This window comes from Pteropus vampyrus, unplaced genomic scaffold, assembly GCF_000151845.1.
Source record: "Pteropus vampyrus isolate Shadow unplaced genomic scaffold, Pvam_2.0 Scaffold66, whole genome shotgun sequence".
Classification (NCBI taxonomy): Eukaryota; Metazoa; Chordata; class Mammalia; order Chiroptera; family Pteropodidae; genus Pteropus; species Pteropus vampyrus.
Window position 1 is genome coordinate 8,899,806 of NW_011888847.1, and position 26,507 is coordinate 8,926,312.

Here is a 26,507-nt window from a genome sequence, read left to right on the forward strand (position 1 = left end):
AGCCCATATGGCAGGGTGTATATTTAACTGGTAAGGAAAGAGAGCATGTAAGAATCAGTCTACATTTAGGTTGGTTGGCTGTCTGCCCTGATTGGTCAGTGTCGAATATTTTGAAAATCATTCTTACCATGAGATCATCTGCCACAACCAGCCAGACAGCTCAAAGTTTAGAAATGTTGATCAGCTACTTTTCTCCTAAGGACTCCATTAGCCCCTGTTTGTGGGCTCAGCCTCTGGAGTTTTAATGAGGTTCTTACTGTTTTTAATAGCATTGTTGAGGCAGTGTCTAGAATTCAGAAATTAAGTCCATTCAGAATTAGGATGGGCGTGAGTGCTGGGTGGTGTCTTTCTTCCCACAAAGTAATATGTTTTGAATCAAGACACTCGTGGTCAAATGTTTCTCAGAAGCATGTACCAGTAGTTGCTAAAGACTTCCTTATGTAATCGTTAAGAGAAAAAAGTCATTTTCGGTTGACTGTGCAGCTTCTATTATTTCCTACCTATTAGCCTTCATTTCAGTTTGGGGATCCATCTGGCTCCATGGAATCTGATTTCAGGGGTAAAGCATATGACCTTGGTCAGCATATTTGACTTTCTGTTCATTGGGATTGGTTCTGAGTAGACACGGGACAAAGCAGATCCAATCAGAGGGAATCTCAAGACTTTTACTTGAAATTCCAGAAGAAATACCTTTTCTCCTTCCTGCTAGCTGTAAATTAATATGCACACAGACCAGGGACCTGTTTGTACTCATCTTGGAACCACCAAGGATGTAGGGCAGGGACTGGACAAAGAAACTAGGTACATCGTTAGTGACATTGTTGAGCTGCTGGATCAAGCCTCATCTGAAGCTTCTGAACTTTACAGTTACAAGAGTCAATGCATTCATTTATTTGTTCAAGTCAAATTGGGTTGGGCTTTCTATCACTTGCAACCAAAAGATTTCTAGCTTTTGCCCAGGACAATTGAATAATGATCACAATGCAGAAATGACCAAGAGTCCATAGACTAGGTACTAGTGTGACTGCTTCATGCTAACCAGCTGTGGCATGAGTCCTCTATGCTCTCCTCTCTGGACTTAGATTTTGTCTTTGAAATACACAGAGGAAGTAAAAAGTTAGGCTTTGTGTCCTCTTTAAGATCTATTCCAACTTTAAGCTTCTCTGAGTTCAACTCTCTTCTTGATTCATTGCAAACTGGCTCTTCCTCCTGGTGTGTTATTTTTGTCAATGTCCCCATCATCCTCTTGGCTCTTTGGATAGAAACACTGGTGTCATCCCTGTATCTCACCTCCTTCTCTTCTTTATCCCCTATATCTGTTCACTTTTCAGGGCTTGTCAAGTCTTTCTAAGTATTCCTTCTTTTCTTCCCCTCCTTCCAATTCTTACCAATACCACTCAGGTCCAGGCCTTGATCTGCTTCCCACATCTCCCTACAGTACCTACTCCTTTCAATCTAAATTCTTTTCTCTTACCAGATTAATATCCTCAAGTAGACTTTTAAAACTTTCCTGGATGCCCGATTAATGTAAAATAAAGTCTCTATGCTTAGCACAGCATTCTGTTTGATCCATTCATTGCAGCCACTCTAGTTCCTTAACCTGGATTACCTACAGGTTCAAATGAAACACAGAAATAGAAACACTGTCTTTTTCAGGGTAAAACTTATGTATGAACTGTGTTGATAGTCCCTTCCAAGGATTTTTTTGGGGGAAGCATTGAAATCTGAGAGTTGTAGGGCATCTATGCTTGTGAGGACCAGGGCTATCATCAGCCTTAGAGCCAACGACCCAGGCCCAGGAGCACCGCAGCCCTATAAGCTCCCTCAGAACAGTGTGTCCAAGGAAATGTGCATCCCTTTCAGGTGTTAAATATGCTTATTAAAGCAACCTGTATCTTGCATGTGGTCATCTCTGAAATGGTGGCAGTTTTAAATATTCGTGACTTTAAGATAATCCAAACAGAGACCGATTAACCTCTAACTGTTCTACTCTTTAAAACACATGTTAATATATTAAGTATATACTTTATTGAGACAGTCTGTAGTAGGAAGCCATGGAAAAAGTGACTGTTGATTTACTGTTACCTAGAAATTAGTGCTGGATCAAGAGGAGAGCCTTTATTTGCTTTTTTTTTTTTTTTGTAACAGAAATGCTGGCCCAAGAAGGCCTGTACACTCTGAAGGAATTGCTTAGCCGGCCTTGTTTTTCCCTCCTGGCTCCCGTGACAGGGTGCTCCTCCCCACCAGCCTTTGCCAAGCCCTTATGCGTGTTGAGTCAAAACATTTTTGAATATGAGCTCATCACACGTGAAGAGAGTTTACACAACAGCTTAACATATAAATGTCTTATGGGCTCTTTCGGGGGATGTTTCAATTCAGATTTCCTGAAGCTAGAAAACTGCGAGGAGTTTGTACAATATCTCAGCATTCCCCCTCGGGACTGAAGTGAGCAGCTGGTTTCCTGCCACAGACTAAACAAATGAATAAGGATTCGCTTGAAGGAGCCATGTAGATAGTGTTTCTATAGCTTTAGGCATTGTCTATTTAACTGACTGACGTGTGTGTACGGACATATACAATGGCCCACTGCGCTGATTCGGTGGTCAAAATAAGAATTAACGTTCATTAAAACTACCTCAGCTGGCCAATTTTGATTTCAGCTAGAAATCAAAGTCAGTTGGAACATCTAAAAGAAGAACTAGATACAGGAGTTGTCTTTTCTTTATTTTCGTGGGGGAAAGGGAGATCTAGAAGGGAATTAGGCTTCTTTCAAGATTAGGGTCAGGGAACACTGGGCGAGACTATATGAAGAAGACAAGAATGGCTTGGAAAGAGAGGAGGAGGAGACGAATGGTGAATGAGTGAAAATGGAACTTAATCTTAACCGCTTTGTCATGTTCTAGACTGAACATCAGCACCTACTTGGCAACTCCCTTCTTGTTTTCCCCTCCTTTCTAGATTAAACAAATAGAAAAAAAAAACAACTAATATTAAATGAATATACCTCTTCCTGTCTGGTTATACAATTTTGTAAAGCATAACAAAACCTCACTTATTCTTAAATGAGTGAAGAACAGACCAGGTTACTGAAATACTGAAAATTATGCAGACAGGTTACATTGTTATAACCAGTATGTATATGTAAGGATATGAACTAGTGGCTAAAAAAGTGTCCTTGGCGCTCCCAGATTAAGGTCTTTTCTGGTTTGCTTTATTGAATTGAGAAATGCCATTTGTGTTTAGTGTGTTTCTTGTTGGTAAGCAAATATTTACTGCTAAAATATTTGAAAACAACTTATCCTCCTAAGTAGTTTAGAATTCCTCTTATTTATGTTATTGCTGACACTAAAGAATATGTCATAAAATCTTTTGCTGATACAAACTTTAGACCACTTTGTATCCAACTTTTTTTGAATGATTAGCACACTGTTGAGGATGAGATTAACAGATTTTAGCATGGATTTTGTATTGGGAGGTTGCTAAAGACTCTGCAGACAAATATTTAAGAAAAGAAGCAAAGCAGAGTCAAGGCATTCAACAAATATTTGTTGAGTCTCTTTCTTGCTCAAACAGGACTTGATGTGGTAAATTGAGTTAATATGTAGCTAAGAACAAAAATAAACAACACTAACACATTCTATAAACCACACTAGCCACAACTACTTCTTCACCTCACATATCTTAGCCCAAAGGACCAACAAAGAGTAAAATACAGTGATTTGAATTTCACTTCCTCTCCCTTATTCTGCCCAAATTCTGAGAATCAGGAATAGACAGTAGGAGGTAGTAAGAAGAGAAACAAAATCTGAATAACCACAAAAGCAAACGGCTTTGGAGTAAATTCTAAAGCAGACCATGGGAAAAGGAAATCATTAAACTGTTTTTGTTTGATCTGTGTATGTGAACCTTATTTCAAGTTCTACTTCTTTTTCAAATACTGTCTAGCCTCTCTTTACATGAATTTTCCTACTCATAGTTTCCCCCACATCTTGAATGCACCCCATGTTCATTTCTAAACATTATTTTCATTTGAAGGTCAATGCTTTTTCCTCAACTTAGCTAAAACAGCGACCACTTGTGAATTTCTTTATATTCTTTACTCCAGCTTCAATTTTTGCCCGCTTATGAGAAGTCAATCCTAACTTTAAAATTCAGAACTCCATTTCTCTCTACCTCTTCCATTTTCTTTCTCATAATTCAAATTTTGGTCTACTGCTCTAACTCATCCTCTCTCTCTGTGTACACAGAGCCTTTATTTTTAATTATCTCTATTTGGAAAGTCCTTTGATACAAAGGCTACATATGCTACACTTGTCTGAAGTGACAGGGTATGTTATAGAACAGAAAGAATTCGTCCACCCGGTGCTAGCAGAGCCAAACACTAAACACCAAGAATTGCAGTGGAGAAAGACTGGCTATTGTATTATGAATGGTGCCACCCAGGAGAATGAGAGCTAAGGCTCAAAAACCTGAACTTCCTGATGGCATGAAGGTTACAGATTATATAGGGCAAAATCACAAGACGCTGTGGGTTAGGGATTTGGAGTCATGCTGGGAGATGATTGGTCAGAGGTGAGGTAAGGGTAATGAATCATTTCTTCAGGTCTTGAGGACAATTCTGAGGTCTGCTCTGGTGTTCTTCTGTCTGTTTTCATGGAAAAGTAACCAGTGGGTTGTTCTGCCTTAAGGCTTAGGATCTGAAACATGACTTAGGTCAAGATGTTATCTTTAGCTGAACAGAAACTATACCCTGTGACTCTTAGTCAAGGCATGGCCACTGTTTCTGGCTGCCTCGGGGGTGTTAATGACTAGTGAGGGAAAGGGTTAAGGCTACAGGGCAGGCTGTGAAGAAACTGAATAGAGTTCTGGGGCTAAATAGTAAGTCAAAATCAATCATACATTAAATCAGGACCCCTTTTCCTCCCCCTTCCATTTCAGGTAGAGGGCAAACATAGCTACATTTAAGGGTGAAGACAAGAAATCCTGACTCATTCACATGACGTCAACATCATACAAATTCAGAGACCCTGGCTGGCATAAGCAGTTTTCAGTGTAAAGGGCGAGTGGATAGGGCAAGTCAAGGAGGTAAGATCTTCCCACCACACCTCCCTCTGCTGCCTCCGTGCTCCCCCTCCCCCACTTCCCAGGGTCTCGGACAGTTCTGAGGGTACAAACCGTCATTTCTGGTGTTGAAAATGCAACACAGACAGCAGATCCCCTTGTTCACTTTGGTTTCAGCCTCAAAGGGTTCCTATTTTCCTAGAAACTACCTCACTAGTGCTGAGTGGCTGTGGGGGTACCAATAGGTGACTTGGTGGGGTGCTAGGGCCCCAATCTCTAACAACTTTTCTTAAAACCCCACACAAGAAGCATATAGTAAAGTACATGGTTAGAATGATCATATGAACAAATACATATAATAATTGGCAAAGCATGTGATGAGCATAATTATAAAACTACATTTAAAAAATTACTGGCAAAACCTTTGTTTAAAATGCAGCCTGCCATAATTTATAGAAGGAAGACACTAAGGAAGTGCTGTCTTTTGCATCTTGAAAATGGACTGTTTAAAGGGGAAGAATATCCTAGATTTTGATTCTATCAAGTCCATTTAAGAAACCCTCTAGGTGGATTTGTGGTGGCATTGGCTGATGACTGGGCCAGCTAGTAACCATATCCACCATGTAAGCTCAGTTTTAACTCAATTATCTTAGCAGCTGGGACCTCTGACACCCCAGTCTCTATTGTCTTCCCAAGCTCCTCTTTTTTAAAAAACAATTCTAGAGCTTCCACTGGCTGGGATCAAGACTTTGGGACACTAGGGTGGACAAGGACTCTGTGATTGGTGGCATTTGAAAACTCAGAAGTCGGCTTTCATTTCTACTCCTGCTGCTGCTACTGACTGACATTTATATGATATTTCCCATGTGCCAGGAACTTCATATACTTTATCTGTGGTCCTTTCAACAACCTTGAAAGGGAGATCCACCCCCCCACCCCATTTCTTTATGCTAAACCTGTGGATCAGATGAGTTAAAACACATTTAGCCTCACAGTTAGTAAGAGGCAAAGATCCTGTGAAGACATCTGACTGTAAACCTGATCCTTTTTCCCTATACCCACATCTCTCCTAGGATCATGAATTGACCTGTAGTATATAGAACCCCTGAAATAGTGAGATAGTTCATGACAAATTTTAGCCTGATTTTATGCACAATTCCATCTGATTATTCAGACATAAACTCTCATTTCCCTTGGCAGGCACGAAAGGCCATCCGTGCAGCCCAAAACAACATTCTAAGCTCCTATCCAATTTCCTGTCCGTATATCTTTTAGAGTAATTATGGTTCATCTCTCTAGGCTTTTTGTTGATATCTATGTTTTGTTGATTTTTCTCCAGATGCTTTGGGGGCACATGTCCAAATTAAATATCACTTATTTCCTGCCTCTTATTTTTAAGTTCTCTTTGTCCATTACTCTCTCTGGGGTTTATGTTATTTTCCAATTAGTTTCTTACAAATCTGGGCTGCAGGCTATTAACTGCACATCCATGTCACTAGACAATAAGCTCAAGGCATTCGATTCTACCTGTTATGCAATCTTGGACTCTTCAAGATTATACCTCGACCATGGGTAATGCTTAGAATCAACTGCTGAACACCACATGTGACTTTCACCTTAAACACCCAATTCACCCTTCTCATCCTCACCAGATTCCCAGGCCACTAGGTGGGGTATAATTGTCTATAGCTCATAAATAAAAGTCAAGGCCAGCCAGGTTGTAAGGCTTGCCCAGGCTCATGCAAAGATGTAACCATGAGCAGGACTAAAAGCTTTTGTGTCACGACTATAAAAGATCAAAGGCATTCATGCATTTTATATAAAAATGATTGACTATTATTTATTAAATTGCACATTATTTGTTGGCATAAAAAAAGCTTTCAGGTTTTTATTTTAAGTGAGTTATGCTCACCTTGGAGTGGCTCTGGACAAAACACTGACATGAGTGAAGCATGTTTTCAAACTCTGGGGCTTCCACTTTTAGTTCCTTGTTTTGTGTTCAGTTCTTATTATCTCATTCCTCTAGGGGGTTTATCCTCCCATTGCCAACTCCACCTTCTAGGTCCCAACTTTGAAGCTTTGGGCTTTTCATGCTCCTCAAATCACAGCCTGACTATGAGGGTCCTTTGCCTCTTGAGTCCCAGATCCAGCTTTTGGTGGATTCTCAGTCTGGGGGCATCTAAGCTCAAAATTCCTTTAACAGAGAACAAAGCTTTACCTTCCTAAATCAGCTAAGACACAGGTATGTGCTAGAGGGAAGAGATACTTGATTTAGAATCACATGGGGAGGTGAGCGACTGATGTTGTATCTGCTCCTATGCTGGCGTTAATGAGTATGGAGAAAGGAGGGCGGGGGCCTGAGTGTCTGAAGGGGCTGGCGCAAAAGGGAAGCCCCGTGGGGGTGGCTCCATGGTGTAATGGTCAGCACGTCTGCTTTACACGCAGAAGGTCCTGGCTTCGCACCCCAGGTGGAGCCACGGACCATACCCAAAGGGCATTGGCCCCGGCCCCCCCAAGAGCAGAGCGTGTCGGGGGAGATGCCCTGCCTTCAGAGATCTAGTACTTAAAAAAGGGAGACAGCAACATCCGTAGGTCAGGGGTGGGAGGTGGGGGGAGATTAAAAGAGGGGGAAAAAACCCCCAAAGGGAAGCCCCTGAGAGAGTGTATGAGCGATGTGAGGAGGAGGGGTCTGGAAATGCTCATTTCAGAATGAGTGGCAATGAGTGGGTTTAAAAATGTTGCTGATTTCACCATTTCACTGAGTGGACCCCTCTCCCCGCCTCTGCGGTGACCACTTCTCACACTGATCACTCTTCCCCAAAATTCTTGGTTTTGACAGAAAAACTCTTCATTGCCAGAGAGGGTGTAGAGGAATAGACAGTAGAAATTAGTGCATCCCTTTGAAAAAAAATTGTACTTTTGGCCAAGAGTCATAAAAATGTTCATGCCCTTTGGATCAGTAATCCCTTTTCTGGGAATATAGCCTCAGGAAAGGATCCACGTATAACCTGCAAGCCTGCTCCACAGCGTGGGGGTGCAAACACACATTTCTTAGTGTTGCTTAAACTTCCAATGGTGTATTTGCAGAAAGTGGAGTGCTGACTTTTTGAGGGTCCTCCCCAAAGAGGGGCAGAGAAGAAGTGAATCGGACTAGTCCACAGCAGATCTTACAGTTTCAGTTGCTGCCGTTTCTGTCACTACCACCTGCTTTGCTTTGAAAAAGGTCCAAGGCATCCATGCCCACTGTCCTATAGAAGTACCTGTTAGCTCCGGCACAGGCAACAGGAGTTCTTTGAAGTATAACAATCCCACGCCTCAGGGCTGAGCTTATTATCAGTCTCCACACCTTGGCTCCCAGGTTTCCAGCTCAGAAGCTGCATTGCCAAGTTCAGTCATCATTCCCAGAACAAGAGCACTGCGTCGGTTGGCTGGGTCCAGCGGAGCTTCCAGCCTCAGCTGCACGATGAGTCCCAGCATCTACCATGTTACATCTGGACCACTGGCCTGATTCTCCCTTTCATCCCAGGTCTTTGCCTCTAGGATCTCATTACCTTTCCTGGCCTCAGGACCTTGGGTGGTCGCACTAGTTCACCCTTCTAAGTTTTTCTAATTTTGAATTGTGGGGAATAAGTTTTAGATATTAATTTCTTCTCTGTGATAGTTCCTTGCTCCTTAGACAAATTAACCACCTCGTCTTCAATGATCAGCTTTGCCCTATGATGGTTCTCAAAGAGTGAGAGTTTTAAAAGAGCTCTGTTACACTTGAACCCTGGAATAACGGATATCTATTTCCCCATTGTGCAATTAAGGCAACCACTCAGTGATCCTTTATTGAAGAAAAAATATCAGCTTCTCTATTTTAAAAACAAAAATAAACATCTATATGTGGTGCATGCATCCATTGCACAATTGTTTATAAAAGTCAAATATGAGAAGACTCCAAAGACACATCAGAGGGCTTGTAAAGTAAATCAGGATGCATCTACTCGATGAGACAACATGCAGCTATTTAAATAATAATTATAAAGATTGTGAGAAAACATGGGTGTTTTCTCTCCTAGTTTCCAAACTTTCTTTTAATTTGTCAAATTAAAAGGAATAAAAAACTCTAATAATTAACTGTTGACATGAAGCTGTTGTCAATATGACTTGCCGATGATTTATTTGGGAAAACGAGGAACAAAGGACTTAAAAATGACTTCTAAATGTTTGCCTTAAACAACAGGGTGAATATTGGTGCTGTTTATTGAGATGGAGGAGACAAAGTTGGGGATTGGAAAACCAAGAGCTTTGTTTGTCTGGGCTAAATTCGAGATGCCACTTAGACTTCTATGTGATGATATAGGGCAGGTAGTGAGACATATGTAGGGACTGGAGCTCAGGGGAAGGGTCAAAGAAATCAAGACAAGAAATTTTAAATTCGAGAGTCATCAGTTATGTAGATGAAATTTAAAAACATGAAATTAGTTGAGCTCACTTAGGGATATGGTATAAACAAACATAAGAAGATCTAAGACAGAACCTCCAGTAATTCCAACATTTAGAGACCAGAAAGGGAGATCAGTGAAAAATCTTGAGGCAATGCAGCCAGTTAGGTAGGAGGAAAAGAAAATAAACGCATTATGAGATTGGGAAGAAGAGGCTTTTAAGAAAGAGGGAGTGGTTAACTGTGTTAAAGGCTACTGGGAAGTTGACTAAGATAAAGACACAGAAATGACCTTTGGATTGGCAAAGAAGGTTGTTCATGACCTTGAAATGAGCAGATTCAGTGGCATGGAGAGGAGGAAAGCCCGACTGGAGTCGGCTGAGAAGAGACTGAGAGATGAGGAAGTGGAGCGGTGACTACACACAATTCTTTTTAAGAAACTATAAAAGAGCTAGGAAATTGGATTGTGCCTGGGGGCAGGCATACAAAGTCAAGAATTTTTCTTTTTAAGGAAATACTAGGACATGTCTGACTGTTCCTGGAAGTGATCCAGGAGGGAGGGAAAAATTGATACTATAGGGGTGAGAGAGGTTAATTACTGGAGGAAAGTCCTTGGGAAGGATGAGGGGATGGTACAGAGAACACTGATGGAGAGATTGGCCTTTAAGGAAGTGGCATGCACCCAGAATCCTTGGCCCACATACCTGGTACACATAGTAAGTGCTCAGTGAGTAATTGCCACTGCTATTACAAGCGTCTGCCTCCTTAAATAACCAAGGGGAACAACTGTTGGTTGGTCTAACTCATTGCTCAAAAATCAGGCTGCAAATGATTGAATCAGCAATTCATACAGCCTGGCTGAAGAGGAAAACGATGAAAAGTCAGAGTGGTCCATTCTGCTCTCCTGCAGCCCCACTCAGACAGGGTAGACTCTTCTATGAAGGATGTTAAAACGTGCTTGAAAAAGGAAAGAGTCTAGTAATGGACAAATAACTGATATGACTGCCTTTTAATTGAGTCATTTTCTTTTTCACTGAATTGTGTCGGCTTATAATAATGCTCCTCAGAGTTCCTGAGAGTGGCAGCCAGAAAAGTGGGGACCGTGGAGAAAAAGCACAACCTCAAAACCTCTTCTCTTGGGCAATCAAGAACGTAGACCACTCTTAACTGCTGAGATACATACCCTGAAATGGCCACTTCATTGGCCCCTACAGAGAAAACCTCCTAACCACTTCATTGGCCCCTACAGAGACCCCAAGTTATAGCTGTTATTTCAGAAAGTACTGTATTCAAGCCAGGAACTCAGGGCTTTATCTACATGGAATGTTATTTTTGATCATTTGGCCTCACTATTGAAACAGAGTAAGTGGATATTCCTTGCCAAATAGCTGATGGAGAAAATGTCCATGTCTTCAAAAGCATTGTTAAAAAGGAAAGATTTCTACAGAAAAACACAACTCTTCGGTTACTTTCTCACTCAAATTTAATGTAGAATTAAAACAAAAGTGTGTCTGGCAGGATTCTTAATTGTAAGCATCAAAAGTTAGCAGAAAAATAACATTAAAAGAATAGTGGAAATTACTTTGATGTCCATTGAAATACGGTGGATAAATAAATTGTGATATAGTTGTACAATGAAATATATGACAATGAAAAAACAAATCATCAATACATATAACAATACGAATGTATCTCACAGACTTACTTTGAGTAAAAGAAGCCAGACATTACGAACTGAGTATACTGTATATTTCCATTTATATAACGTTTAGAAACAAGCAAAACAAATCTATGATGTTGGCATCAGGATAGTAGTTAATTCTCAGGGGTCAAAAAGCCGAAAGGGGATGTGAGAAAGGATTCAGGGAGCTGGTTACACAGTGTGCTCTCTCTGGAAAATTCATTGAGCTGTATATTTTTGATATGTACTTTTTTCTCTATATATGTCTTCATGAAAGTCACATGGAAAGAAATCAACAGAAGGGCTATTAATCAATCAAAATACCACAGGTTCCGGGCTATAGTTCTGAGCATACTTCCCAACTGAGCTGAATTCCTCTCAGAAGTATTATTTCTTATATATATTAACCTCTTCAATCAGAGTCTAGTCAAGTCTTGCTGTCCCAGGAACACATTTGTACTTTAAAGTGATTTCCCAGATTTCTTCTCTGATTCATCAACGTTGAAAGTTTTAGTCTATTCAGGCAATCTTATTTCCCGTAGTTCCAAGTTCACAGCGGGGGAATCATCTGACTGTGACCCCTGCATACTCATAACAGAAACATGCAAGATCTTCCTGAACATGCGATTTGAAACAAAAATTGTTGAGCCAAGTTGTGAGGAAGATGGTGAGCTAAGAGAGGAGAATCTGACCATCGAACGGAGAGTGATGAGGTGATTTCCTTGATGTCGATGAGATTGCACAAACCCCTGCTATGTTTATGGTTTCACTTTCACCCCGTTGACCCCAAGTCATTCATTTGTAGGGCCTGCAGGGAGCTCGACAGTGGAATCTTGTCCTCCCACTGCACTCTGTTTTTTAGGACGTTTTAGAAAAGGTCCGACTGACTGCTCAGATAGAGAATTTCAGGCAGTGCGGTGCATTTCTTACCAGCTTTAAGCCTCGTCTGGCACCTCCAAAATAAAGCGCATGTGCTTTCTGACCTGTGTTAACCCCTCAAAGCTGGCCCTGGGCAGCAATGTGTGATGGCTTCTTGGGAGACTCACCAGGACTTTAGATCTGAGATGGACACCCTTGTCTTCTCTTGGTGGAAGACGGAATAAAGAGAGAATGGATTTCCCCTCATAATTTTGTTTAGAATCCTCACTCTTCTACTAAAGCTGCCTCTATTCCTCTCAACAACAGGAAGTCAGAGAATTGTTCCACAGGACGTTTTTGTAAAGTTTTGTCTCACATTTCTCCATTCCATTCCTGAATGGGAGTAGATAGTTTGGGAGGGGGCTGGCTGACAAAACTCAAAAGGCAACTCTATTTTTAGTTTAGAGAGAAGATAAACAATTTAGGATGACTTCCTTCCAGTTGATTTCCTTCCGCCACCAGCCTTTCCCTGTTTACCTCTCTCCTGCTTGCACGTGATATCTCGGTTTCTCTTTACAGCTCCATCTTCTCCCTTTAGCAGCCAGACTACATTGCCAACCACCTGACGGACATTTTCACTGGAGTTTACTAATGGTGTCTCGAACTCAATATAGCTAAAAGCGAATTAATAATCTTTTATTCTATATCAAGTTCTTCGGGTTTACTTAAGTTAGTATCATTCTTCTCTTCATCCAGGCTCCAAACCAAGGATTTCCACAGGCAACTGTTTACTGTCTGGCCAATTCGATGCCTCTTTTCCACCTTTCTAATTCAGAACCTCATCACGTCCCACCCATTCTGGCCTCTTTCAAAAGCACTCAAGCATAGTGATTGAAAGCAAGTAAGCATACTGCCTCTATTGCTTATTAACTGTATAGGACTTCAGGCAAGTTGCTTAATTTCCTCGTTTATAAAGTAGGATACTAATATCTGTTGCTGTGAGAATCTGATCAAATTATGTATATAAAGTGGCACCAGCAAAGTACTCAAAAATGATAGTGATTATTTCTATCTGTCCTCTCATTATAATTCTTTTTACTCAACTCTGCTAGATTTTACCTTCAACAGACCAGTTCTGATCATTTTTTAAAAACTCTCTGTGCCCCTGCCCGGTATCCACATAACACCTGATATTCCTGTCCGGGCATTCCAGGACTTGTCTAACCTTCTGATCTCTCCTTCCCTTCCATTTATGCTGCATTCCAGTCAAATGGATCTCCTCCCCCAACCCACACCCCCTCTACGTCATAGCCTGTATGACTTTGTTATGCTGTATCTTCTGTTTGATTCACCTTCCCTGACCTTCAAAGTCTAACTCAAACAGTTTCTCTCTGATGACACAATGTCCTTTTCTCTCCTTTTGAAATCTCAGCAACAATCACACCTTTCTACAGGATGGCTCGCTTTCTTCCTGGTCCTATAGCTGCCTGTGTGCTCATCTTACCCCTCTAGATGGAGAAAACCCCATTCCTCCAGCCTCACATCAGGGTGAAAACTGAAACATTCAAGTGTTCATTTTCCCGTCCTGCCAACAAGATGCAAAGTAACTAAGCAAATTCTCCACTAAATCAGTGGCTGGATCTATGTTTCATAGACAAAGTCTCGCTCAAACGAGAGCCAAGGCTGGAAAATTATATGCGACTGTGAGAATTGAAAAAGTTTTGATTGTTCTAGCTCAAGTAATGTTCTGCGCATCTCAGCCTGTTTCTCTGGCAGCCCCGCTCCCGCCTCTGGGCTCTCTGCTTTAGTGATTAGCAGTGCAAGGTGGCCTTAGCTCAGATAAGACGGGCTAGGACAATTCCAATTTCTTGAATGTTTTTCAAATGAAACTCATACTTTTAGCATCAACTGGATATAAATATCAATTGTCTTTTAACTCGGGAAGGATCCTAAGAAAGCTTTATTTTTTCCCCCAATGGCTGCTTCTTTTAGAATCCATGCTAGTTTCTTAAAATCCCACTTATGTGTAGCAATAGTTTCCTCCAGACACTGGCCACAGACCGGAGGGTGTGGGAGGAAAAGTGAGTCTTGCCAGAAAACGATGCTTTGAAAATATGAGGTTAAATTCCATTTCGAAAAGTTTTAACACAACTTTCCTTCCCCCCTGAGCCCTAACTCACCTCAATCTTTTACTATTTTTTACTAAATTCAAGAGTATTTTTTAAAAATCTCTCGTTAAAACATTTAAATAAATCAAAAATGATTCAAAAATGATATTGTTCTACACTATTTAGTCCCAAATATTTCCTATGGTTTTTTACAATTTGTCATGTGGACCAGAAGGGTGACAAGCCAATAAACACAAGTGGCAAAAAAAGAAAGAAAAAGGAAAAAAGAAAAAAGAAACCGATAGAATATTACTAGTTTTAAGAGAAATAAGAAGCTGTTTTATGAGGCTAGTTGATTCAGGTTTAAAAGAATTGCAAAGGCTTTAAATGTTTGTGTGCACGATCCTGCTTTTGCAATTTTAATATTTTGCGCTGAAATATATACCACACCCTGCACTGTTGACTCTATGAATGACCTCAAATATGTCAGGCTTGTTTGATGCACTTATCTGTCTACAATATAACTCTTTTATTATTGTTTAAAATATATTTTGCTGATTTCTTTTTGCCTTTGCTTATGATATTCTGAGTATATTGTATTTATTTTCCTTTTTAAAAAAATGTTTTAGGAAAAGATTCAAGCATACACATAAGTAGAGAAAATAGTGTAATGAACTTCAACTATCAATCACTCGAATTCTAGAATCGTCAGTCTTTTCTGCTTCATCTATACCTTTTTCCTTATATTCTCTCTTTCTTTTGGCTGAAGTGTGTGAAAGCAAAACCCACATTACCCTATTTCACCCTTCCGTGTTTAAGTATATATTGTTAAATATATGGGTGTTTTCTTACATAATTACCATTTCATTATCACACCAATCAAAGCTGACAATAGTTTATTGGTATCATCTAGTATACAGTTCAAATTCAAATTTCCCTCATTGTCTTTAAAATGTTTCTTTATGGTTGGTATGCTCAAACCAGGATCAAGCCAGTCCATGCATTTTATGAGTTGTTTGGAGCTGGAGAAAATTTTAGGATTTAGTTAGGGAGAGCCTCTGAAGCAGGTGAAGGGAGGGAGAGTATCGTAAGCTGGAGGAAAGGCTTTTGAGAAGCGATACCTAAATAATGATCTTCAAGAGGCATAAGTAAAGATTGGAACTATTTAGCTGCTAGGTAGTACTTCTTAAAGTATAACTTCATGGACTGAAATTTGTTCTGTTTATGAACATGACTTCCAGAAGAACTATTCTACCTCCTCCATCCCTCCTTACTCTAGTAAATATCATAGAATAGTCTTTCCGGGCAGAAATATTTTTAGAGAGTTTCATAGTAGACATTGCCATAGCTTTTGCTGGCAATCCCTTAGAAAATTAGTTGTCTCTGTTCTCAGAGACATATTACATGTAATCTCATCTTTCCTCCTGCTACTCCATTCTTGGTGAAATAGATGTCGTGTTTAATAGTTCCGAACTTGCTCTGTGTTGATATTAATGGATCTGCTAACCATACCAGAATATATGTCAGCACCTGTGGTGTTAATAATTTAGCCTATAAAAATCAATTCTAATGTAATCTTGAAGTATTGTGCCACCCACCTGTTTATTAATATTTTACCATCTGTGGATCCTCGTGAAAATGGGTCTAATTCAAAGGGTTCACTTCATATATATTTTCTTTGGCTCTGGGGACAAAAGTAATTGGCAATAAGCAGTGGTAGGGGCAGCTTCTGTCAACACGCAGTGGGAGTCAGGGAGAAACCATGAACTCTCTCCTACAGCTCTTCCCAGTGACTTCAAACACATTTTTTTTTTTCATCCAACAGGGAGCCCTCCAGGCTCCTAATCACCAGCCCACTGAGATCCCAAGTTGCTGGAAATTTCATAAAGCAAAATTCCCCAGGGAGTTTCAACAGAGGTGTTCAGGAAGCGAAAACCCTATTAGCTCTTTGGCCCAACACAAGAGCCCAGCTGCAGACTTACTTCCCACACGCTATGCTCCCAGGCACTCTAGTTCAGCAGCCGTCTTGTTCTCCTCGATGTCAACGCCTGTCCATTGCAGGGTAACTCTTGGAAGTCTTGAAAGAATGGTCTAGATGGGGGCAGGGTGGGGGAGAAAACATCATCAAGTCCATTATCATCATCATGCCATACATTTCTATAGCACCCTAATTGTGTTCATGAATATGACACTCTTAATCCTCATAGTGACCCTGTAAGGCAGGGAATGTAAGATATCATTAACCTTGTTTTAAATATAAGCAGAATGAGGCTCACTGAGGTTAAGGTCTTTGTCCAATGTCTTGGTCACACAGACACTTTTTGGTTGAGCTTCCTAACTGGTGGACCCAGCTTTCTTGTATGCAAGAGAGGTATTCTTCAGTCTTTGGAGGACATGGATAGACCTGGGGTGGCCCAGGTCAGCAACCTCAAATATCCTAGTTTTTTTTTACCTTACTGCCATAAAATTGTCATTTTCTGTGTGTAAAGTGACATGGAAAATGTTACAAATCACTATCATAAAGAAAAGTTTAAATGTTTCTTCTTTTCACTGAACTTAATATCTGAAAGCCAATTAATATGTCCTGGCCCTGAAAAGTCAGGTCCATAAGTAGAAAATAAAATTTAATTTATTATTTTTTCAGTGAATTTTAGAAATCTACTTTTTCTCAAATAAGCCCTTTGCAGCATGCATCGTGGGTTGAAGTGCTATTTAAATACTTCTTTTTAAAAACTTTATGCTCGGTTGCCATGGAAGAACTTTTCGTTCCTTTACTCGTTCTCTTCCAACGAAATAATTAATCTCTGTCACCCCCACCCTCTGCTATATTTAGGCCAGTTTCCCTGATCTACCCAATACTTCACAGCATTTTGTTCTGAAACAAATGAGTCAGTCCCATTGCGCGGACTAATTTCTTTATTTATTCTTCAAATTGGATTAGCTCATGTCATTACTCTCACTTGGGCTATTATGAAAAATTTTCTGCTCTCCATGGGTTTTGTTTTTATTAGGTTTTCAATTCTGCTACTCTTGTTTCAACCAAAATGAAGTTTATTTTCAATACTTATCAATCCCTTCTATCTTCTCCCATTCTAGCCTCTCCTCTTAAACCCCTGTTCTGGCATACCTCAGGAACCTGTCCCCAGAGCCTTAAATATTTTCTGTCTCTCCCTTTAACTCTCTGATTGACAAAGTCAATTCACAGTAAGGTATATGAACATTACTTTATACTGTACTGGGTTTACTATTTACAAAGCTGCTTTACATGTGCAGACAGGATTCCGGTTGTAGGGATACAAATTAGCCAAAAGGCATTTTTGTGTCAGTCTGTCCCAGAGCAGATTCTGGATGTCCTTTTGTGTGAGGAGCTATCTAATGATGTATGGGAAGAATGCTGTATTGGTTGTGAACGTTTTTATTCAACTGACAGAAAATAAACTTGCCTTAAACTGTCTTAAACAAAAAAATAATGTATTTCCTCATGTCATTGAACAATCCATGGGTATATTTGAGTCATGGCTGGATACAAAGTCTCAGGTAATGTCATAAGAATCCAGGGTCTCTCCGACTCTTGGCTCTGTATTCTCTGTGGACTCTTTTTTCACACAGACTCTCCTTTCCTGGTGGACAGGTAGCTGCCAGCAAGTTTACACTTATATCCTTATGGCTTCAAGTCCAGTTTGAATCTTATTCAGTTGTTTAAAGGCAAGGCTAGAATTAATTCGGATTCACTTTATTTGATTCTATCTATATCTTTGAGCCAATCCTCTGGTGCAGGAAAGGTAATGTTGTGAGTAGTGAGGTCGGGGTCACATGTCCACCCCTGGAGTCAGAGATCTACTGCATATAGAGAAAGCACAATCAGGGTGCTGGAAAGGCACAAAACAATTGTCTACTTCAAATGGGAATGAAAACGTGTAGATAAAGAAAAGTGTAGACAGACATATAACTCTCCCTAAAGTGAGAGAGAATAAAGGCGTTCGGCAGATCTATTACTTTTTAATGTTCTTGATACCAAAAAAATGTGTTTGACCCAACCTCTAGAGAATTTATTCTAAGTGTTTGGTTGGGGAAAACAGTTCAGAGAAGCAAGGAGAGGAGCAAAGGGGGCATCTGTAAGAGATCTGGAAGCTTAGTTTCTCAATGTTTATAATACCAGGGCACTGGAAAAAGACTAGAGAAAAAAGACGCCATATTTAGTCCCTAATTAAAGAACCATGAGACTGGTTGGCAAAGGTCTCTCTAATTTCAGCAAGAGCTGAACCAAGGCTATTAGAGCGATAAGGGCAAGCAAAGGGATGGTAGAAACTGTGATGAAAACACAGAAACTTGCAAGACCATGCTCTAGTCACATAGCACCAGGTCAGGCAGGTACCCCAGTCAGAGCAGCAGGAGCAATGAAAGGATTAGCAGAGCAGTTAATGGTGTGTAGTTCCAGATTCAGGCACACCTTGACCCATACCATATCTTCACACTTCCTGACTGTGTAAATTTGGGCACATTTCTTCCTCTGTGACTGGGGATAATGATATCATGCCTCCCTCCTTGGCTTGCGTGAGGACTGAGTAATGTCTCTGATATAAAGGGCCTAGCACAATATTTTACTAATAGTAGCTGGTGGGAACTAGATGTTAATATTTTTGAAGCTGCTTTTTAAGTTCTAAGAGGCCATTTGGGGTGGAAAATGTCTGGAATTTTGAGAAGAACTACTTGAGTGATCCCTTTAGGGTTTGCAGTTTTAAGGCAGGCTCTACCTATAGAAGGACATTTTTGATTTGGGGTTTAGATGCTGTTGTTCTACATCATCAGGCTGTGCCCTTCCCTTTCCACCCCTATAGCCGTCTACTGAAGTAAGGAGAGGGGATCCTTTGGAGGAAGAAGGATTTACAGTTCCGATTTATTAAACTATCTGATGATCAGAGCTGGACCCAAGTGAGGCCACACAGCAGGGAAGGACTAATGATCAAGAGGAAATCAGAGTGTGGACTAGTAATTCTCGCCTTGACACCAGGATCCATGCACCAGCCCAATGCAAATGATGTGCCTTAGAGAAAATTGTGTGTGTGTGTGTGTGTGTGTGTGTGTGTGTGTGTGTGTGTGTGATGAAAGGACCTAATATTAGGAGCCTCCAGACTTAGAAGGTTTTACTCTGAGCACCTGGGACCTAGCCTAGCACAAAAAGAAGAATAATTTCCTTTCTATCTCAAGGAAGGAGTGACAAGATGGGGCTGGAGCTATCAGTCCCTGCTCTGACATGACTGTAAGATATGTCAAAGAGGAAGCAGCTTTGTCCAGAATTTCATATTACTCTTCTGCCTTTAGCATCTAAGGTCAGATTTAACATTTCTTTAAAGGGGGGGGGGGGCAAATTTGATCTTCTAATCCACCCAGTGACATTGAATAGACATAAGACAAAAGTATTTCATGAGTTTCTAACTGCAGTGATGACATATTAACAATTCTTATCAGTTGAATGTGCAGGCTTGAAGACCAATGACAGTAATTAACATTCCGAAGCTGTGCTGGCACCATTACTGGCAAATAATTTCAGCCACTGAGACATCTACTAATTAGGAGAGAATGCTTCCAACTTTCCATTGCTTCTTTGACCCACGCATGCCACATAAATGAAATGTTGGAAAAGATTAAAAGCTGAAATCCCTATCCCCAAACAATATTTAAAAGTCTCTGGGAAGAATGGAGATTGAAAAGCAAGCTCAATATGGTCCAAGAATCTTCCTCTTGAAAATATATAATAATAGGTCTATGGGTTTCTCCATTGCCATTTAACTACTCCCAAAGTGCTGTATAAAAACAGCCAGGAATTAAGAGGCAAAGAGAATCCACCTGAATCTGGCCCTTTACCCTCACCATTCTCACCCTAACCTCCACTCAAAAGCTCTCTCAGACTTTTTAAACGAGGAGATGGGAGGAGAGATAAGCCAAGAGCAGGTGATTATGGAAGAAGACAGGCAAATATTCTGAATCATTGGTTCTCAAACTTGGTTTCAAATTGGAATCTCCTGGGGACCCTTAACAATTACTGATGCCTGAGTCATATCCCAAAAGATTTTAATTTCAATGATATGGGGTGTGGCCTGGCCTGGGCATCAGGATTTTATAAAGTTCCTTGGGGGACTCAGCCAAGGTTGAGAACCATTGTTTCAAGTTGTTTGCATCTTGCCCAGAAAAGAGAAGGAGGAAATGAATTTGTGGTCACCTCTTGCTTGTCAAGACTGCTTAATGACTGCATATCAGAATTCACTAGGGAGCTTTTAAAGCACCCAATGCCAGATCCCCACTGAGGGTGAAATTAACTCAGGATTCCTGAGAATATAAGCAGTGACATTTTAAAACATTGATTGTCCTATGAGCGAGGGTTGAGAGCTACACTAAGGCATGGTTTTCAAACTTTTAGTGTACTAATAAATATATATGCGTGTGTATGTATGTGTATATATATATATATATAATATATATAGTATGTGCGTGTATACATACATACATACATACATACATACATACATACATACATACATACATATATATCCTTGCATCCTATCTCCCAAAGGCAGGCCTGAGAATCTTAACTTTTAACAGACCCCACAGGTCATTTGGACAAAGATGGTCATTGAGACTACTCTTGTCTATTGTTCTGATTGCTTTCTCGTTCTGACCAAGATGTGTTTTGCTCAACATAAATGCAACTCTGCTATCTGGTCTTTGGCGATTTCTGGGGGGAAACTTGGAAGTATCTAAGCTTGTCTTCTAATCATCATGATTGGAGATGCGACAGATATTTAGCGGACGAAGGCCAGAGATGCCAAAAGCCAGTCTTGCAACAAAGAATTGTCCTGCCTAAAACATTAGTAGTGCTCTCAGTGAGAGACACTGGAATGTGGAAAGGTTGGGATTGTGTGTGAGCTGAAGTATCAAGGTATAGGCTTTAGCACCAGGCAGTCATCAAAGTCAGTAGTCATGAGATTTGAGGAAAGGTCTTGAAGTTCAGAAAACCAAAACATGTAATAAAGCTTCTCTCTCAGCTATCTATATTTCTCTCTACTCCTTGGCTCTCCAAGGGGGCAAATCTAACTCCCCCACTCTCTGCACCCCATCACGTCACTCCCCGTCTCTATTAGAAACTTGAAGATGACTCTACAGTCTTATATTTACTTTTGGTAAATATAAGTCACAACACAGGGCATCTTTCCACTGTCATTCCTAGGTGACCTTAGGTGAGTCATTTTATTAAATAGGACCTAGAGTCTCCATCTGTAACACTAGCAGGTTTAGCTGAGTGGTTTCTACAACTCTTTTTATTTCTGACATTCTGTGATTCTACTCCAGGTTAGGAATTTTTTGTTTCCGTATAGAATTCTAGAACCCAGTCATTCTAATTCTCAGATGTAGGTTTGTTTAGTGTCTAATGGGATGGTGCTTAGAATGGGAGAAAAATGATTTCTCTTCTGAAACAAGAATACTTAGGCAGAAAGGACACTACACTGTGGCTGGGTGGCTTTAGCTAAACTTTTTGCAATTACTCATAGTTAGAATTACCCATAGAATTACCCATAGTTAGAATTTTGAAAGTTTTGCTTTTTGACAATGCTTGCCACTAGGCTTTTTAAAGAATATATCTCATGTCTAGCTAACAATGGCTTCAAAGATAAGAGACGATGGGGCTCGAGGGAGCCAGAAAAGGATCCTAAGCTCATGCCTAAAGAAAACAGCTTGAGAACACAGCAGCTTTGCCAAATACTCAATGAGGCTGTCACCAGATGAAGTTCTGTTTCATAATATATCTGCGTTTGTTTCAACATATAACGATGCACCAGGTTTATCCTGTATCCTTGAGTTCCCTCTGGCTGCAAACTTCCCAGAGTGGGTGTATTTCAGGTTAAGATGTGTAGCCTAAGAATAAGTAAAAGTGTACTTCTCTCCTCCAAAAATATCTTAAACACAGCTTCGCATAAAAATAGAATAGATGATTATTTTATGAACTACTCCAGCTTCCCTTCAGAACAGAAGATGGGCTGCATTGTTCTTGCCTAGAACTTTTTTAAGAATAGACTTTAGCGAATGGTGAGATATGATATAGCAAACCATAGAGATTTTAATAAAACACCTCTGGCATGAAATACTTGTGACCTATAGGTATAAAGATGGGAAGTGTGAAAACTGCACCCTTAGTTTTCAATATCTTAAATGCCATGATTGAAAACTCAAATGACTTAAATCCTCTTTCAAAACATAAGTTTCATAACGTAAGTTTCATGCAGATAGCCAAAAGTCGTGTCTCCTAAAATCACTGCAAAAGAGACGGAGTCTCAAACTTAGGCAAGGCAAAGAGAGCAAGAGAAACATGCTCAGGTAAGAGCATTACTTGAAAAAATGTTTCACCAACATGTACAATTCTCAAATGCAAGAAATTGCCCCAAAATGTAAGAGGTCATTCTCCATTTTGGTTTTTCAATTTGTCAACTTTATTAGTGATGGGGCATTTCAACTCGCATTCCTAATTTCCCGTGTCTCTCCTCTAAGCATCCCCTGAGACCACCTCCACAGTCCCAGGTTGAGCCTGAGAAGCCCTGTTCTCTATCTCCTTAAATGTGTCTTCAGATAGTTTGTTCTGGCACATCTAGTCTGTTTCAAATATCTGTGCCTGGATCGGGAAATATTAAATTAATGCTTTTGATTTTATCACACCCTCTTTGTATCCACAAGAGAATATGTTGGGTTCAAAAACATAAATTAACAGAGAATCCTATTTACTTTATACCTTATGCCTAAGGCCACCTAAGTTTTAGTGTAAATAGCTCAGAGGTGACAGCCTATCCCAGGTCAGGTTTAGGGAATGGAGACCTTCTGCCCAGACAACATCCAAAAAGTAAGTAAGTAGTGCATTGAGTTCTATACCCTTTTCTTTCTTTCTTTCTTTTTTTTTTTCATTTTCTGCATCAATCTGAATCCTTGGGATTCAGGCCCTCATGAGTTTCAAGACCACCTGACTTGGTCAAATCACAGCTAAAGTTTCTCTTTGGTAGTGTTCTTTAGAGACAGACCATTTAGCAAAACACAGGATGTTTTTTTCAACAGAGTCACTTCTTAGAAAGGGCTAGTCTTCATAGCAAGTATTCAGTTTGCTTCACTGCCAATAATATGGGGTGAACAGCATTTGGCAGCCTTTACTTAGTCCTCTTAGCTTTATTAGAAAAGGCTTTCTTCATTTTCACCCTTATTAAAATCCTTATTTGTTTAGCTTCCCTCCAGAATGATTTTTCTGGTCTGCCTACTATCTTCTAAGAAGAGTGACCAAAAGCAATCAAAATTGGAATGACCCCCAACCCCCATTCCCATTCTCAGCCTCTGCTTTAGACACTAGACCCCTCCAGGGTTTGGTCTGCTCTTCAAATAATGAATCTATCACAACAGGCATGTTTGTCTCGGGCCTCCTAACCCCTTGCTGGAGTTAATAGAATATAAAGCATCACTAGATTTATTGCTTGCATTTGGCTTGGTCAGTGCAATCATTCTCTGCCAAGGGAAATATCAGCAGGGGATAGAAACTAGTAAGAGAACCAAACAAACTTAAGTTTACTCCTTACTAAACCGGAAAGCAAACCTGCCATCTGTGTCCATATATTCCTTTCCAAGGAGGCTCGGAAGCAAGTTCTTTTGACTGTAAGTTGGCAATTCCATATGCTTGGCAGAGGTTCCTGGAGCTTCCTTTGTGAGTAGAAAGCTCTCTGAAACCGTGTAGAATTAGAAGTTACCCTCTGAATAACCTATGTGATTGTCTCCAATTCTCAGTGTTTTAGGAGGAAATCATTATAATTAATTCCCCATCCCTCTTTTTCCTTCCTGCAAAATTTCATGATGTGGCTGGCTCAGTTCCACTCACTAATATCTCCTTCATCCCAGACCCTTCTGCCTGAAGTTTTCTTTATTATTTGTGAGTTCCGGGGCCAGCTGCTGTTGTTGAAGCTTTTGTGTCAACTTTTCTTTCACTCTGATCTTTGCTTCATTTGGCTTCACAGCCTTCATATATTTTTATCTGAGATGGAAAGAGAGAGCTGGGAGGCTAAATACAGTTTTCCCAAAGCTATGCCCACTCTTGAAAAATGAACCAGAAAATTGACCAATCCCCTAAGTTCCATCTGAATACCTTTAGTTGGAAATTTTGTTCAGAATTGGGTGGATGGGGGAAAGGCCAAAAGGAAGGCCAGAAGCACTCCCATGGTGAAACCCAGGGCATTCATGAAGAAAATGCTGTGTGCTTTTCTTCCTGGTAAGAATCCTATAACATCACATCACATAAACCAAAAGATTCCACCGATCCTCTGTCTCTCAAGCTTCTGCTATTTCTCTGAAGCTCCTTTCCCTAGGAGATGGCAAAAGCACATGCACGTGGGCTGTGACTTACATAAAAGTGCCACACTTTTTCTGTTGGTAGATACCTGACATAAGCTTGAGTCTCTGAGCAGCCAGATACCTGTGAACTCTTTAGTGTATTATTGAAGTTCATGGCTTCCTTCTGGTAGAACTTCATGGAGTTCAAGACAAAACTCATGGGAAAAGCTTAGGCACCATCAGGTGCCACAAGGAAGTGTTTCTGACGCATGGTAGTCATCACCGATATCAATATTATTTCTTGGAAGCTTATTTCCTTAGTGTGTGCACAACTGGTTGACTCAATGCACTCTGATATTTAAGAACAAGTATTCCAGGAGCTCTGTCTACATAGATCAAACTCACCTAAACAGTAGCTCCCATCAACAAAACTGGTCAAACGAGTAAGCTAAGAAAACTGACCAGATGTTAGCGGCTCTGAGGCATAGTTGATGATGAGCCAGTCAGGCTCACACCAAGACCAAGAGTCCAGGACGTGCTATAGGTGGCAGAGAGGGAATCACTTCCTCTTCTTGGGAACATTGTCTTCACTTGGCTTCAGAGACCACACTTCTCACCCTTCTTTTTTTCTCTCTCCTTCTTCCCTCACATCTCTGTGAAGAATGCTCTTATCCTGACAGTCCTTTTCAGTTTCCTAGGGCTGCTGTAGCAAACGACTACAACCCAGTGGCTTCAACCAATGAAAATTTATTTTCTAACAGTTCTGAAAGCCAGAAATCTCACATTAAGGTGCCAGCCGGGGTGGTTAGTTTTGGAGGTCCTGAAGAAGAATCCATTACATACTCCTCTCCTAGCTTCTGGTGGCCCCTGGCGCTCCTTTGTGTGCCTTGGTTTGGATCTGCAAAACTTCAATCTGCACTTTTTGTGGGCTTAGGGGACATGCCTTACAGTTTTTTGTTGTTGGAATGCACTCTCTTTAAAGGTTAGCATGAGTCTGGGCTTCGGGGACCATGACTGAGTCGGAAGTGCCTCCAGTAAAGTGATTGGACTGTCCCCAATAACTGAATGTTGGTTAATAAGATAAACATCAGTTGGCTCTGTCTGGGTGATGCAGGTTCTGCCATGGCAGGTCCCTGCTTGATCAGGCGGTTTTCTCTTAGAAGCCAAAGCCAGAGCTTTGTGAGACAGTGGATATCATTGGTATTGCACGGCGGGTGCTGTGCCAGCTGGCACTGCCTCTTGAGAGGCAACTGTGCACATCTCTTCTAAACTCGGCGACATTCGGTGACATCACATTAACAGCTTGAAATCAGCCACGGTAGAAGTATTTTCAACATGGAAATTGGCAAATTCTACAAATCAGGGCTGCCCCTCTCCCAGAGGGACAGTTGTTAAATATTTTTACCAGCACATCACTGTTTGGTTGCTAAATCCAATCATCGATTCTCAGTCCTCTTCCTACCTAATTTCTGAGCATGATGACACAATTGACCAGTCTCTCTTTCGTGGGAGCACTGTGTTCACTCAGCTTCCAGAGAGCTGCTTCTCCATCTGCTTTGCTCACTCCTTCTCTTTTCTCTGCTCTCTTAACATGAAGTGCCCCAGGATTTCTATCTTGGACCTCTGTTCTTCCCTTCCCAACTCATACCTCATTCCTTGGTGATCTCCTTCAGTTTCATGCCTCTAAATTCGACCCAAATCCTGAGGACTTCGAAACTTATTACCAGTCTGGACTTCTCTGAGTTCTAGCCCTGCATACTCAGCTGCCTACTCTATATCTATCTCTATTTGGGAATCTAACAGGCATCTCAACTTAAAATGTGTATAATTAAAACCCTGGTATTCCCTCCAAAAGATGCTTCATCTGTAGTTTTTTTCCATCTCAGTTCATGGAGACTTCATCTTTGTAGCTGCTCAGGCCTAAAATCTTAAAGTCATGCTTGACTGCACTGTTTCTTTCAAAACTTCACATCTAATCCTCTAGCAAATCCTGTTGGCTCTGCCTTCAGAATATATCCAGACT